This window comes from Gymnogyps californianus, chromosome 3, assembly GCF_018139145.2.
Source record: "Gymnogyps californianus isolate 813 chromosome 3, ASM1813914v2, whole genome shotgun sequence".
NCBI lineage: Eukaryota > Metazoa > Chordata > Aves > Accipitriformes > Cathartidae > Gymnogyps > Gymnogyps californianus.
The window spans coordinates 51280006-51295769 of NC_059473.1; the positions used below are offsets into that span (position 1 = coordinate 51280006).

General features: G+C 36.7%; 1 protein-coding gene across 1 annotated transcript in view; it reads right to left on the minus strand.

The window, feature by feature from the left end:
* The window catches only part of PACRG (parkin coregulated), a 260326-nt gene that overhangs the window by 24798 nt on the left and 219764 nt on the right, over positions 1–15764 (minus strand). The window lies entirely within an intron of this gene.

Below are 15764 nucleotides of genomic sequence, written 5' to 3' on the forward strand. Positions count from 1 at the left end.
AGGTTTTAAATAAAAACTGAATGGAAATTTCAAAAATATTGATTGTTCAGATCATAATTTTAAATGTAAACATAAGCATGGAAGTTTTCTGTTACTGAATCAATCCTTGATTACTTTTTTCCCAATCAAAAATGCCAAACTAGAAAAAGTTAGAAGTTTCAATGACTATGAAATAGCTTTCTTCAGAAGATATTCTTCAGGCAAAAAAGTTCATTTTTTGTTCAAGCCTAATGCTGAGTGCATTTCTAAGCTCTGATTTGCAAACATTTGTAGACATACACTAAATTTTACTCACACAATGAGTCCAACCGAAAGGCAGGGAACTACTCACAAGGGTAGACTTATGCATATATGTATATGTGTTTGCAGACTCAAGGAGTTACTTTAGAACTCGGTCATACAGTGATAATAAAGCAATGCAGGTATTAAAAAATCATTATTAAAATTTTAATGTAGAACATGGCATGAACTAGAGTAGATCTGCTATAAAGCATGTAAAGAAGATAAATCCCAGCTGACTGAAAGTTTTCCTTCTTTTGAGAAAGCAGAAAAGATATTATCTCTTCCTCATGAGCAGGCTGTTACAAAAAAAAAGGGAAAGCTAAATCTGAGTTGACACAGTATAAGCTACAGATTCCTGAATCATGGCAGAACATATTACTGTCATTTTTATTTCCTTAGAAATCATAATGGAAGAGGAAAAAGACTTTAGCCTTACCTTCAAAGATACATTTAACATTTAGCTTTCTGTTTTGTCTTATTCTCATTTCTGTATTGTCAGAAATAGTAGTGGATTTCCTTCTCCTGTCTGCCAAACTCCCCTAAAAAATATTTGTTTGTAATATACCAGCATATAAACTCATCCTGAAACTTTTGTGGAAAATGTATTTTTTAATGTTTTATTCTAGAGTTCTAGCTTTAGAATTAAGTATTAATTTACTTATTTTAAGTGTGTGTTGAAGTTGTTTATTCCATCATAGTTAAAGAATACATTTGCACAATAGAGATTTCTAAATAAAAAACCCTCTAAAATCAGACTTAGTAATCTAACCAATACTGATGCTAGGAACTCTGAGATGTTTACAGGTTACAGATAATAGAGCATGATATTTATTTTGAGCTAGATAGAGGAAGAATGTTTAAAACTCACCTAGATCTGAATTCTATCATGAAATCTCTCACATTTTCAAAATGTGCAGAGAGCGCCGATATGTCAATTCTGAATTTCTTTTTGGAAATGTAGGATAATAGTTTGTACACATGCTACTTCATTTTTGACAAAACTGTATCATGCTGAATTGTTATACAAACATAGTCAATGGATTATCAGGAGGCATAGTACCACAGCACAAAGGCCTGCTGTATAGTAATGTAAGCAAAATGTCAGTAAAGTAAAAAAAGATACAGGAGTTATATTAGTGATCCACATAACTTCATGTGAGAAGAATAGTAAAATTTTAGGAAATTAGAATATAAAATGAAAAAAAGTCCTCCTAGAATTTAGGACATTTTAGGTTAAATCCAGCCCTAGAAAAAATAGATGTAATTTCAGTCATTTTAGTGTCTACTGGCTGAAATTATCCCTTCTGTCTTCCAGTTGCTGATAACTTTTTGCCTCTTTATAAACATTCCCAAATTGTCCTCCAGGGAAACGCGTGTGTATTGGGGGGGGGGGGGGGGGGGGGGGGGGGGGGGGGGGGGGGGGGGGGGGGGGAAATCAATGCCAACAAATACAAGTTTCTTCTACCGCATACAAGTCTTTTCTACACTATTCTTAGGTTTCTGAATCATTTTCTGAAATCTAGAATCTCCTTAAAACTACCAAAGCTGAATTTTGCACTGAATTAGATTCATTCTTAGCATTTTCACTCATTAGAATTTGATTTGCACATTGTTGAAGTCACTGGAAGGCAATCACAAAGGCTAACATTAGCCTAAGGTTAGTCTCTTAGTCTCCTCAACCTTTATAGTACATGAAGAGATTAGTTTCCTCCTGAGGTGAATCTAAATACCTAAAATTAGGTTCTTGTTTGGAACTGACTTCTAGAGAAGCTTTTTTCTCACAAATGAGTAGCGAGAAATTCTATGGAAATAACCCTCTTTAGCCTAATTGCTAACCTTTTGACACTCTTTGATTCTTCTTCCTCCTCCTTTCCCTGTCAAAACCATCTCCTATTCTGGGTGCATTTTAATTTCATGTTAGGCAGGATTTCCATTTTTGTTGTATATGCACAATGCTAAAAAATCCAATATTTTCTTGTACTTAATTATTTTATATTTTGGGGCCCTAGATTCAGCTGAACATGTGCTGTTTTTCTTCCATGGGTCCTGGAAGCATTTCTTCCTGTCATCTTCTCTACACATCTCAGATGTTTGTAGGCTGATTCAGCTCACAAACCCAGCAGAAATACCAAACATTCTTTTTTGTTGCTAGATTCATTTTCTGCCAAAATACTTAATTGAATCAGCTCTCTTAGGGGTGAGCTGAATGAAGCAGCAGGAATCCTTGGTCAGGAGGGAAGGTGAGAAAGTGACTGCCTTTTTCAGCAGTGGCAAAATACTACAGTCACTCTGACTACGGTCAGACAATCTATTCCAGCTGCTGGAATAGACCCTGTGACTTTGGTTAAGAAGTTACCATGTGAAGTTACCAACCCTGGAGACTCATTATTGCTCTATCTATCCTCTCAGATTCTCTAGATTTCCTTTGACTACCCCATATACAAGTTTGGTAAATTAAGCAAGAGTAAAATGTAATGAGGAAAACCTTTTTGAGAGAAGCCATTTATCTGAAATATTTTTGTGTACTTAAGGCAAATTATAGTTACGTGCTGAAGGCGGTAATGATTCAGATAGCACATCACAAATTTTGTGAAGACAGCACCTACAGTCATGAACATAATGAGGTTTTGGGGTTTTTTTGTAAAGCAAAATACTATTTTACAGTATGTATTGAATCACTGGTAGCCCCAGCTTGAACCTGTTCCTTCCCTCCCTCCCAATCACCTAGAAACTGGCACCAGGACTGACCTCAGCCTACGAGAATTAACAAATATAGGCCCTGATACAGGACAATTCTAATTCTATTCATAGCAGTCCATATTATTAGCGGATCTTAAAAAAATCTATTAGTAACAAAAAATAAGAAGTATATCTGCAGTGTGGATACAAGTCATAGTTGCTGCTGTATCACATTGCCCTGAGGACATGTATTGGGTCACATGTGTAGGAGTGGCTATAGTCTTTCTTGCACCTCCCCAAAAATCTGCCTTAATAAAAATCAATAGGTGTTCTGGTAATGAAATTAATGTATGTAAGCAAGGCATTACATTCCTGAATATATATGCTTTTCAGCCTTCCTTGTTTCAAGATACTATAAGAACAATAGTATGTTGCTTGTGAATTGGAAGGATGGGGTATACAACAGCAGCAAAAAATATGTACGTCTAATTGCAGTGAGTAAAAATTACAGTAAAGCAATAATTTATGGAAGAATAAACAGGTTTATCTCTTAATCATTCTTGTCAAACTCATTCTATTCTGGGCACTTTCATCACAGCCTCTTGTTTTCCTTGTGGGGTCCCTTTGTCCCCCCTTCCCTGCAAGTTTCTATTCAGGAAACTTGTGGTTTGCTTAAGACAGGATTAACACCTAAACGTCATCTATAGTAAAAAAACAGAGATGTATTTTACTCTTATGCCTAACTGCATTTAAAAAAATGTATTTACTAATTCCAAAAACAATTTATGTTGTAAATATCTTAATTGATATTGGAAATATCTTAATACAAATTGCTAAAACATGACCATTTAACCCCCCTCATATGTGTGGACAGAAGAATAAAATGTCATATTTTACATGTTGATGAAAAATAAAATGGATAGAAGTAAGTCACTGGGTACAGAAGTATTTATTAAATGAGAAGTATTTATTAAATGTAAAGACACTAAGCAATGAGACTGTCAATTAATTAATAACTAATGAACTGTTCTAATCTTCTTCCTTACGAATCCAACAGTATGCTCCCCTGGCCCCTTTTTAATAATTGAATATGAGTTGGTTTAAAAGTTAATGCATTTAAGATATGTTTGGTAATGTCAATAAGTGGGTATTCTCCTGCCTTGTTCTACTGCTGTCTAATTCACTGCAATTGTGCTGTGCTTCATTAGCTTCCATTTTATTATACAAGAAGGTGAAATTTATCATGAGCACACATTAAACGGTGTGACTTCAGCTTCCTGCAATGGGCAAAGTAATGATTAAAAAATGTGTCTGCAACCTTATGGCTAGTTGGAGGGATGCCACTAATGTTTGAAAAATAATGGTCTTGGGTGACACGTTGTTATGATGGTGGGGGGTGGTGTGTCAGTCATTTATTCCCTGTGGTAGAAATTGCATATGGGGAAGCAAAGAAAGCATCATATGATTGGCATTTGTAAGTCTAACTTGTCTCATACTAAACAACTGGCTTTACTTCCCTTTTGAGAGAAAAAAAAAAAAAGAATCAGTGTTGATTTGACCAAAGTGAATCTTATTAATTTAAGAAAGAAGAAGCTTGGATCCTGTGTCCTTTATGTAAATTCAGAGGGAGTGGATTTGCCTTAAAGGAGAGTGTGGATATAAGACCAGAAAGAAGTTATTCTAACATTACTTCATTTTCCATTTTAATTTGCCTTTGAGCAAAAAAAAAAAGTAATGAATACAATTCTGCACTTGGAGTTTAATATATGTAGCTTTACATGCAACCTTTGATGCTGATGCCACTCAAACTTGTATCATATTTCTAAGAGAGCAAAGCACAGTTATTAATAATATGTGTATGTTGTATTGTCACACAGATAATAATGATAATAAAAATATTAGCGTAAAAGTTCTCCTTTGAAATTTCCACACGAGAAATCTACAGTCTCTCATGAACTTCACATTGGAATTCTACACATGAAAGAATGGAAAATTGTTTGAACCACCATTTACTCAAAACATCTGAAAGAATAAATCTGTACAGTATACTCACTGAATAAATAGCAATTTCAGTACGCAAGTTAGTATTAGCCTAGGAGTTCATATTTCTCTGCAGTACAGTCAGGAGGAGAATGAATCTTCTTTAAAAATATAGCTCAGGGTGCACGTTCATAAGTTAAATGTGTGAATGATGAACCAAAATAAAAAACAAACAATATTTGACAGAAGAGTAGAGCGATACAAAACATAGAAGGTTTGAACAGTAAAAAATAGAACAGACATATTATTTTATGAAAGTACATGTTCACCTACAGATGAAGATGAATGGAACTGATTAGGGATGCTTAATCAAAAAAACTCACAAACAACCCACACCAATAATTTCCTAGAAACATTCTGCAGTCTTCTTCCATAGAAATCATGCATATACTTAACAAAAGATCATATATCATATCTTATTTAAGAGCATTACAAAAACTAATTAATATTAGATTACATTGGTTTTGGAATGGATTTACATTTTGTTAGAAATTTTTGTGGTTTAATGGAGCTGGAAAAGCAGTGATCACAGCAGTAGGTCCTCATTCTCATAAACTATTATATAGTTTGGAAAATAAATAATGTGCATTGTTTCTAAACACATAACAAAATAGATTTACTACATTGTGATTGAATACTTCCACTATATATTAAAAGCAACTACAAGAAAGGAAATAATTAGAGGGAAAAACCTGTGGAAGATACACACAGCCAGTAAAGAAGAGAGTGGATATATTTTATAAAATAAAATTTTAAAAGGGAGAAAGCAAAACCAATCCCAAACTTATTAACATGGTGTGGTTTTCATCTTATTGACTAACAGAATTGCAACATAGCAACCTCATTATAATCTTCCATCTTGACAACAATCAATTCAGTTCTAGTCTCCTTGACAGAAATTGTTCCTTCTTCAACCCAACTCAAAACACAGCTGCTATCATCTTCCTAGCCTGGAGCGCTGACATAAAGGATCAAACCCTCTTTGGACACCTTTCTGGCTTACCATTTTCCACTGTATCAGACTCAGAGTTCTGGTTCCATAACTATCACTCCCTCTTCTATTCACCCCTCACCGCTTATCAACCTACTCTAATTTCCATGCTACTCACCCTATCAGCCTTCAACATGTTTTATTGATTGTTCCTTACAACCAGCTTTGTATCAAATGGAACTTATCATCAAAGTTCTTCAATAGAAAGAGCAAACCAAGAAGTGACAGAGAAGGAGTGCTCAAAATCCTCTGCAGTATGAGCTGGAAAAAACGTCTCATCAACCCCTGTACCGGTTCTGGCTGTTCAGTTTCCCTACAGCAGCTGCTAAACTAACTAACTGCAGAAAGTATTGATGTATGTCAGCTCTCTATAAAAAGCTGTGAAAACCTTGGCCAAAGAATTTTGACTAAATAGATAATTCAATCTCAGTGCAGTAAGGTGTTTTGGCAAGGAGCAGCAGCTAAAATTTTTCAAAATGAATGAGTTAGTGGAAGATATGCATACAAATCTGTCTTCATCCCTCCCAGTTTTGCTCATGTGAGCCAGAAGGTTCCTAAGAGGTGCCTTCTTTATATCCATCTGAGAGACAGGAAAGGGAGTCCCTCACTTCCATTAAAGCTGGCGAGGGGGAGAGCTCATGAGAACCTACAGCTGCAGTCATAGAGGAGATCACCAGTTTCTTCAGAAGGTTCTGTGACTACTGGAAATTAAATTGCTGCAATTCATATTGTTCCCTTCTGTCCTGCCAACATCTATATCCTTCTATAGCCATATCTATCCCACTGCCAGTAATGAACAGACTGGAGGAATGCTGGAGAAACTGAGTAGGGAGCAGCATGGAAGACCTCAAACCCACAGGGAACTGAACACTAACTTTTCTGTAAAAGAAGGATGCTCCTATTTCTCCGTGTGGAGTCACTGCTCAGAAGGCTGTGTGAATGGCTCTATAACTACATACAAGTTCTGGGAGAGTTCTGCAATGCACAAACAATTGCTCAAATATGTGAAAGTCATGGGTTTGAATAAAAAAACTGCTGCAGCTCCACACTTTCTTTGGGACAAAGGGAAAGACTATGGAGAGGAATGTGGAACCGATAGGGAAGCAATTTCTTTCCTAATATAGGTAAACATTAACCTCCTTAGTAAATGGACACTAAGAGAAATGTCAAATGGAAAAGTTAGTTTTACTGTTTGTTAAATCTAGCAGTTCTGAGAAGCAATCTGACTGAAATATTTTAAAATAGTTAACCAAAGCTCAAACGCTGATTTCTCACACTGTTATAATGTCCTCTTTTGAAAAATTACTTTCGTTTTAGCTGCTTATTTTTTGATCAGATGATTGTGTCAAAAAAGAGATTAGCTTGGATTCAGCTGAGGAGTAGAGCAGAGGAAATTCTGTGTATGCTAGTTACATAGCTATCCGAAGCTACAGTAGGCTATTTTAAGCTCTTTAACTATCAACCAATTCTACTTACTCAGCTTTAAATCTTAGTACTTATGGTTTAGTTTATGCTGATGACGACCTTTACAATCAAAGAAATCAGATGACAACGGGTGTTAAGTATGCAATGATTTATACCATATCTGAGTTGGTGAAAATATCTGTGTAAGAACAACAGCAGAAAAACCGCAAATAAGACCTATTAATAATGTTTTCATCCAAGAATCTCAAAGCACTTAAGGAGCAGTTAGCTATTATAAATGCTAATAAATATCACAGACAAATAGAAGACTTACCCAGCTAATGCAAAAATCTTTTTATTTTGAATACTCATACAGTATATGTTTGCTTATTTTCAGAACTGCCCTGATGGGAAATAATGTGTCACTAGTTTCATTTTATGGACAAGAAACCAGAGCACAGGAAGCTTTGGTAGAGCAAAGTTAAAACCCATTTAGGATCCTGAACTGACCCAAATTACAGACATTTCGAAATCTATTACATTGAACATACTGACAGACGTTTGAGGAGGAAACAGAATTTGCATCAGGACAATTGTGTATTGGGTTTGCGTGGCAAGGTTTTGGTAGCGGGGGGCTGCAGGGGTGGCTTCTGTGAGAAGCTGCTAGAAGCTTTCCCTATGTCCGATAAAGTTAATGGCAGCAGGTTCCAGGACGGACCCGCCGCTGCCCAAGGCCGAGCCCATCAGCAACAGTGGTAGTGCCTCTGGGATAACATCTTTAAGAAAGGGAAAAGAAGTTACAGGGGAGTAGCAGTTGCAGCGAGAGAGAGAGGAGTGAGAAGATGTGAGAGGAACAACTCTGCAGACACCAAGGTCAGTGAAGAAGGAGGGGGAGGAGGTGCTCCAGGCGCCGGAGCAGAGATTCCCCTGCAGCCCATGGTGAAGACCATGGTGAGGCAGGCTGTCGCCCTGCAGCCCACGGAGGTCCACGGTGGAGCAGATATCCACCTGCAGCCCGTGGAGGACCCCATGCTGGAGCAGGTGGATGCCCAAAGGACGCTGTGACCCCATGGGAAGCCCACACTGGAGCAGGCTCCTGGCAGGACCTGTGGACCCATGGAGAGAGGAGCCCACACTGGAGCAGGTTTGCTGGCAGGACTTGTGACCCCGCGGGGGACCCACGCTGGAGCAGTCTGTTCCTGAAGGACTGCACCCTGTGGATGGGACCCATGCTGGAGCAGTTTGTGAAGAACCGTAGCCTGTGGGAAGGACTCACATTGGAGAAGTTCGTGAAGGACTGTCTCCCGTGGGAGGGACCCCACGCTGGAGCAGGGGAAGAGTGTGAGGAGTCCTCCCCCTGAGGAGGAAGGAGCGGCAGAAACAACGTGTGATGAACTGACCGCAGCCCCCATTCCCCGTCCCCCTGCGTCGCTGTGTGGGAGGAGGTAGAGAAAATTGGGAATAAAGTTAAGCTCGGGAAGAAGGGAGGGGTGGGGGGAAGGTGTTTTTAAGATTTGGTTTTATTTCTCATTATCCTACTCTGATCTGACTAGTAATAAATCAAACTAATTTTTCCCCAACGAGTCTGTTTTGCCTGTGACGGTAATTGCTGAGTGATCTCCCTGTCCTTATCTTGACCCACAAGCCTTTCATTATATTTTCTCTCCCCTGTCCAGTTGAGGAGGGAGAGTGATAGAGCGGCTTTGGTGGGCACCTGGCATCCAGCCAGGGTCAACCCACCACAAATTGTTAGGTCAGGTGTGAAAGCCAGTTTATCATGTTTAAAAAAAGAACGTACAGATGTTAAACAATGCACTACAAGGAAATCTTGGATGCTGACACAACAGAATTTTAAAAATAAAATAACATTTCATCAGCAGACAGTGGTTAAATTTCTCCCAGCAAGACAACCATAAATTCAAGAAGATTGAAAATATGCAAACCAAGTAACTTCATTGCTCTAATAGTTCCATTTTAACGGTAGCTTTTCCCCCTGTTAGATTATCTCTTTCCCTTTCCTATGGTAAACCAGTGCAGGTTGTCAATTAGGTTCATAAATAGTCTCATCCCAGAACTTCTGCTATTCAGTTAAGCTAATGACTTGATTGCAGGCAGCCCAAACCTCAAGTGGTTGTTCCCTTCTACAATCCTGGCAAAGGCTTCAGGAGTTCCTGACTATGTTAAATAAAAATTTAACACACTGCTTACCAGAGATCAGGTGGAGTTACAAACACTGCAGCAGGTATGGCATTGTAGCAAATTACTCCTACGGGTTTTGCTTGCTTTTTTTTCAGTTCATAGTACCCCAATATTACTGTGAAACTCTGAATTCAGACTGGAAGTCTACAATAAACTAGCTTCTTCAAGACCAAAAAATATCATTATTAAAATACTGTATTTAATACAAATGACTGGGTGGTAGTTTTAATAATCAAACTTAATTCCGTAACTGATATACAAAATGGATAAAGACCTTATTGTGAAATCAGAAAGCATTTTTCTTACTGCTTACAAGTTGCTCATGAATACTACTGGGCAGATATATTATGCTGAGAATGAAATAAATTAATTTCACACTTAAAAGCTCATAAAACCAGACTTTAACTCCCTTAAATAGCAGGTAAGCAAAGAGCCTTTTGATAGGTACATATTTTTAATCAGGAAAAAAATTATAACCTTGCTTAGCTTGCTGGCTTTCATTATTAGATGTGAAAATCTTTTTTACCAAAGGCATTATAAATGGCACTGCTTACACACAGTGTCTAAATATCATGACACCTGTTCTAGTGATACCATGTGTGTGGTATAAACACAAGTTTACACCAAATTTGTATTGATTTCTGCTATTGATTCCATCACTTCTTACTGTCTTGTACATATCATACCTAACTTCTGTGCTTCAGGTGAAGTGCACTTGTTTTGCTCACTGTTCCTCTTTTAACTACTGATATTTCTCTTTTCTTCATCTTAAGAATCAGCTCAAGTGTTTGATCTGGATACAGGCAATTGTTAAACACTGGCCAAACTCAACAATTAATTTGTTCAAACATATATTTGTATTATGAAAAAAAAAAAAATTGAGAAGATTTCTACTCCAGTACGCATAGTATTTATGTGAAAAAGACAACTGGTTGGTGACTAAACTATCAACCATACAAGACTCATTTCAGTTGTAATTTGCAATTCATCATTCAGTTCCCTTTAAATGTTAGTTTGGGTCTGAACTCATTTGAATATCAAAAGAAACAATTCCCTGTAATATTTGGACAAATCATCCTTTTTGAGGAGTGAATGAAAAAATAATTTTTAGCAGCCTGAAAAACGTGACATATAATGAATGACATGTTGGCACCAGAGTAGGAGTTTTAAAATTGCCACACTTTATAAGTCTTTTTTTTAGATATACTTAATTAAATAAGTCTTTTGAGACAGAAGACCATTTCATCAGCAATTTTCTATGTTTATCATTTTTTAACTGTACAAAAATTCAATATTATCTTGCCTTTTAAAAAGTAATGATAAAATGCAGGCTTAACTGACTTAAACTGAACAAAAATTTCATAAGCAAGGAGAGCTAATTAGAACCTGAAGGTCATGAATAAATGCCACAGTGATTATACCCTACTAGTTCCTTCACAGCACTTTTCCTAATATATTGGAAATACTTCCACTGAGGTGCTCACTGAGTTGCTAAGCACAATTCCAATCTGTAAACATTCTGCATACAGTAATTTGCATTAGTTCCACATAATGTACAGCAGCATTAATTAATAGAGTGGATAGCGTCTGTACATCTGTTAGCTATTAGTCTTTACTCTAATTCATTAGATCTTTATCATTTACCTGAGCAGCCCATCAAGAACAGGAAAAGGAGACCTTGGCTCATGTCATCTGTAGGATAGAACACCCTGGAATATTAAATTCTCTTGTGTATGTCCAGCTATTTTATATGAACAATGAGCTCACAAATTTTGGTACAGGACTTTGAAATTGCTCTATTTTTGTGAACTAAAAATTCAAAAATTATCTAGGTCTAATCTGTGCAACTGCTGTGAAACTATGCTAAATACCATTAAAGCCAGTTTAAATTAACATGCGCTTAGGATCTTTCTGATATAACTAACTGAACTGCATTCCTTCAGGTTGCCTTCACGTTTTGGCCCAATTCAGAGCTGACAAAAATTGCTATTAGAATGATACAACACATCTACACAATCCAGTTGATTGCTCTGCTTATTTTTCTCGGATGAATATAAGTCATAGATTTAAATTTAACTGATATCGTTCCTTCTGGTTCAACATCATCCTTTATTATGTATCCATCTCTCAGGTAATGAAATTTAGATGGAATGTAAAGGCTTTCCTCTGATTTGAAAACATGCAGAAAAATGTTATTTCACAAACTGTGCAACAAATTGTGCTCTATATAGCACTGTATATTGCATACATTAATTTCAAATCACCTCTCCACCCTCCAGATTTGATGGTTAACTCCTTTGGCAAATAATCTCACTGTCCATCTCAAAAGTGAGGGTATCACAGACACTTTTAAATATTTACGCCAGTATTATTTTGGGGTGATTTCTACTTCTTATCCTCATGGAAAGACTCTGAGTCTTGTTGGAATCTCACTGACCTGAAAAGTTTTCCTAAACTGTGCAATGTTCTCTTAGACTGGGGAAATTTCAGGATTGTCACTATATATCTTATTAAAACAGGTAATGATTGTGGGAAGAGGCTTTCAACAAAGAAAATGTATTTGATTAATGGACCAGAAAATTAATGATTAGTTCTTCTTGGGACTTCAGAGCTAAATCTATGTTTGCACTGATATATACTGTAAGGAGCCATACATCTTTGGTATATCTCTTGGCTACAGACATGAAAACAGATCCAGGTGGCATAATAACACAGTTTTAGAGTATTCCACCAATATTCTGAAAGTATGAAGAAATGGCTTATACACTAAAAATTAGCAAGAGCTAAAAAAAATAATAATTCCAGTTACCTGAATTCTTGGCCTGACTTAATGGTATAAAAAGGAATATTTTTCACATAGGCCAATACTGCAGATACCTACACGAACAAGCATGACTCTTTCCAGGAAAGTGATGCTATCAATGACTTGTCTACATGGGTAGGCTGTACTCAGCCATGTAGTGCTAGACAGTTAATGGTATATAGTAGCTGCATGCAAATGAACAGTGCATTTTAATTCACAATGAGGCATAGAGGAACTTTCTCAGAACTATATGTTCACTATAAATTGGGATATAGCCCATGTTCTTTTGTATCACTGGTCCCTCTGGGAGAGATTGTACAGTGTGTGATGGAAACTTTATGAAAATTAGCTGGGTGTCATTGCAATTCCACAATATGATTAAAATTCAAAAAATGCAATGAATTACGTCCCAGTTCAACTTTTTATGTTTGCAAGGTACATGAACAAAACAGTAGCCTATGCTACAAAGTTGGCAATTGTGAATGTCCAGTTAGGTGGACATTGCAGTAACACTTGATATTTCACTATGAAACTGCATGTCTGCAAGCCAAGGTACTTCTCTGCAACTTCTGGCACAGTTGTTATTTGAACATGTAGTCTTGTGTTTGAAGATGTCTCAGCAGACCGAAAAGAAAGTGGGAGAAAAGAAGGAAATAAGGAAGAAAAGGGCCTGGAAGGCTGACTATTAGAAGATAGTGATAGAGAAGATAGGTTGCCTTTCTGAAAAGGAAAAACAGTGCCCAGGACTGGGAAATAATGAACAGAACTTTAAAAGCTCGTATGCCAGCTCATGCTTCAGTGATTTCCTCCATAGCAATGCATTCTGAACATTTTAAAGGCTGAAAGGCTAGCTGGCAGTAAAGATGAGACACAGTCCACTTCAGAGAGATCTTGGCTGACTTTACACATTGGATACTGTAGATTGGAAAAGCCTTTTCGACTACTGAGTTATTGTTAGTCCTGGAGTCTGTGCTTTTCTTAATCTCTGCAGTAGCTTTCAAAGGAAAGTGCAGGTTGACGCTTATGCCCTGTGGCAAAATCCTATTTATTCCTTCATAGTTTAGAGGTCTGATCTTTATTCTTAGAATTCCTGTGATTCATTTTCATACTTTGGTTTTAATGTGGTATTGCAACTGCAATTCCAGTTACAATCAGGCTTAGTTACGCCTTTATCATGACTAGAAAATGTCTCTGTTACGATTTCTTATCTGCAGGGCTTCTGGACTCTTTACTCTTCTGAGAGGACAAATAAATTTAGGACTTCTGCATAGGTCCAGCTGAAAAGATATCAAAGCATAGTATAGGACTAGAACAAAGTCCTAGCTACACTGACTCCAGGCACAAGCAAGTGCAAATATGCCAAGCCTTGCTGCCAACTTTAAAAAAGGCAGGTGACATTCAATGAACTTCATCCCAAGTAAACCCAGACCACTCAGATTAAGATAATAAACACACCAGACCACAGTAATGAACCTCTTGTTAAGGACAAGAAGTAGTATGGCAGAAGAACCAAGATTTGACAAATTTACACTTAAGACTAGAATCCTTGGAAAAGCATATGTGGCAACTAAAGTCTCAATAGTGTAAACAATGATATTTCTTATTATACTTTATGTGTTTTACTGGAGCTTCAGTTATGGTTCAGAATCTCCATTGTGTAAAGTGCTACAGACACAGGTAAAAAAATCATTCCTGTGTCAAAGAGCAAAATAGATAGGGTGGTGGACAGAAAGTAAAAGGCTAAATGTTCACCATGGATGCACATGTCATTTAAATGTGAAAATAACTTCTGACAGAAGAGACAATGCTGATTCCTATCACAGTGTTACTTTAGATTGACTTTGTATTAATTTTTATACAGATCACAGTGAGTCTTTTCAAACTCTCATCATTACACAATTTACTTCAGCTTTGGATCTGAATTTCATTCTGTATCATGTTTTGCTGATACAGTCTGGTCACAACTGAAATGCTGAATTGTAAAATTAAGACGATTCTAAATTTTTAGAGTATCCTCAAAACCTTTCCCAGCATCTATTGGATCATTTGGGTTTTGTTCCATTTGCTATTATTTTTAATTGTTTTGCATTATTGAGAGTCAGCTGCAGTAACAAAACTCTTTGATGTTGATAGGTGCTAAGCTCCTACTGATGTCAGCAGGAGATACATGGGATCAGCACTCCTCAAGTTTCACCCTACTGTCTTTATTGGGTTGACAAATATAGCCAAAGCCTGTGGGAGGAGGAAACCTTTGCAAATCTCTGCAGTCTCAAATGTTACAGCAATGACAATCTCTAGTAATTACAGAGCTAACTTCTCTGAAGAAGATCAAAATGAAAATTGTGGTTTTGTTATAAGCTGCATGAAGTTCAAATAAATTCCTTGGTAGTATAAAAACAAACTGCTGCTACCAGCCTGCAATGTTAACGGAAGTTATCTTTATACCATCAATCAACAGAGAAATTCTATCAAAATCTAACATAAAAGATATGTAAACACTACCTTCTACAGCTGCTCTCTAAAACATTCAGGATAATTTTTTCACCTTTCTGACCTCTTGGAGCCAAAAAGAAATTTAATTAAACATAAAATCCATTTGCTTTTAAAGAAGAAATAAATAAAATCTCAAGGAATATAAAACAAGAGGTATCAGAGAGGATAATAGTTGCTGGCACTAGTGAGTTTCTGTTAATTAAATGGCTAGTGTACAGAACAAAACATAAACTAAGAACCTGTTAAAAGTAACAGTATCAATTTTATGCCATGATTTCTACAGGGCCTTGATTTTCAAGACACAGCAGACTGTCATGGAGAATGTGTGGCCTTCCATTAGTTTAACTTATGGTGCTTTATTTATTTATTTATTAAAAATAATAGTATCATTTTGAGGAATAAATGCAGTAACTGTGACAATAACATACAGTATTCTCTCCTGTCTGGCATGACACTGGAACTTCTTGGTTTTGCTCTTGCATGAAGTTGTAATTTTATCAACATATTATATTTTTTCATTTTCTTGCTCTTAGTAAAAAAAAGTTAAAATGACTAATAAAACTACCACCTCAACCCAGACATCATATGTATTACTTTCTGGAGCCAGCTTTTTGATGGAGAAGGCCGTGACCAAATGTTTGGAACATGGTATCATGTTCTAGGATCCTGTATAATGATGTTTAAGGTTCTTGAATTTTGACTAGACACTATAGTATGAAGCACTACTAAAAATATATTCTGCTTCTTTCACAGGCATAGGCTTGTAACATGCTCCCTTCTTGATAATTTTCTGGGTAACATAAACAGTCCTCAGACAAACATTTAAACTTTCCTTTAAAACATACTTGCTGCTATGTTCCCAGCTAAAACAGT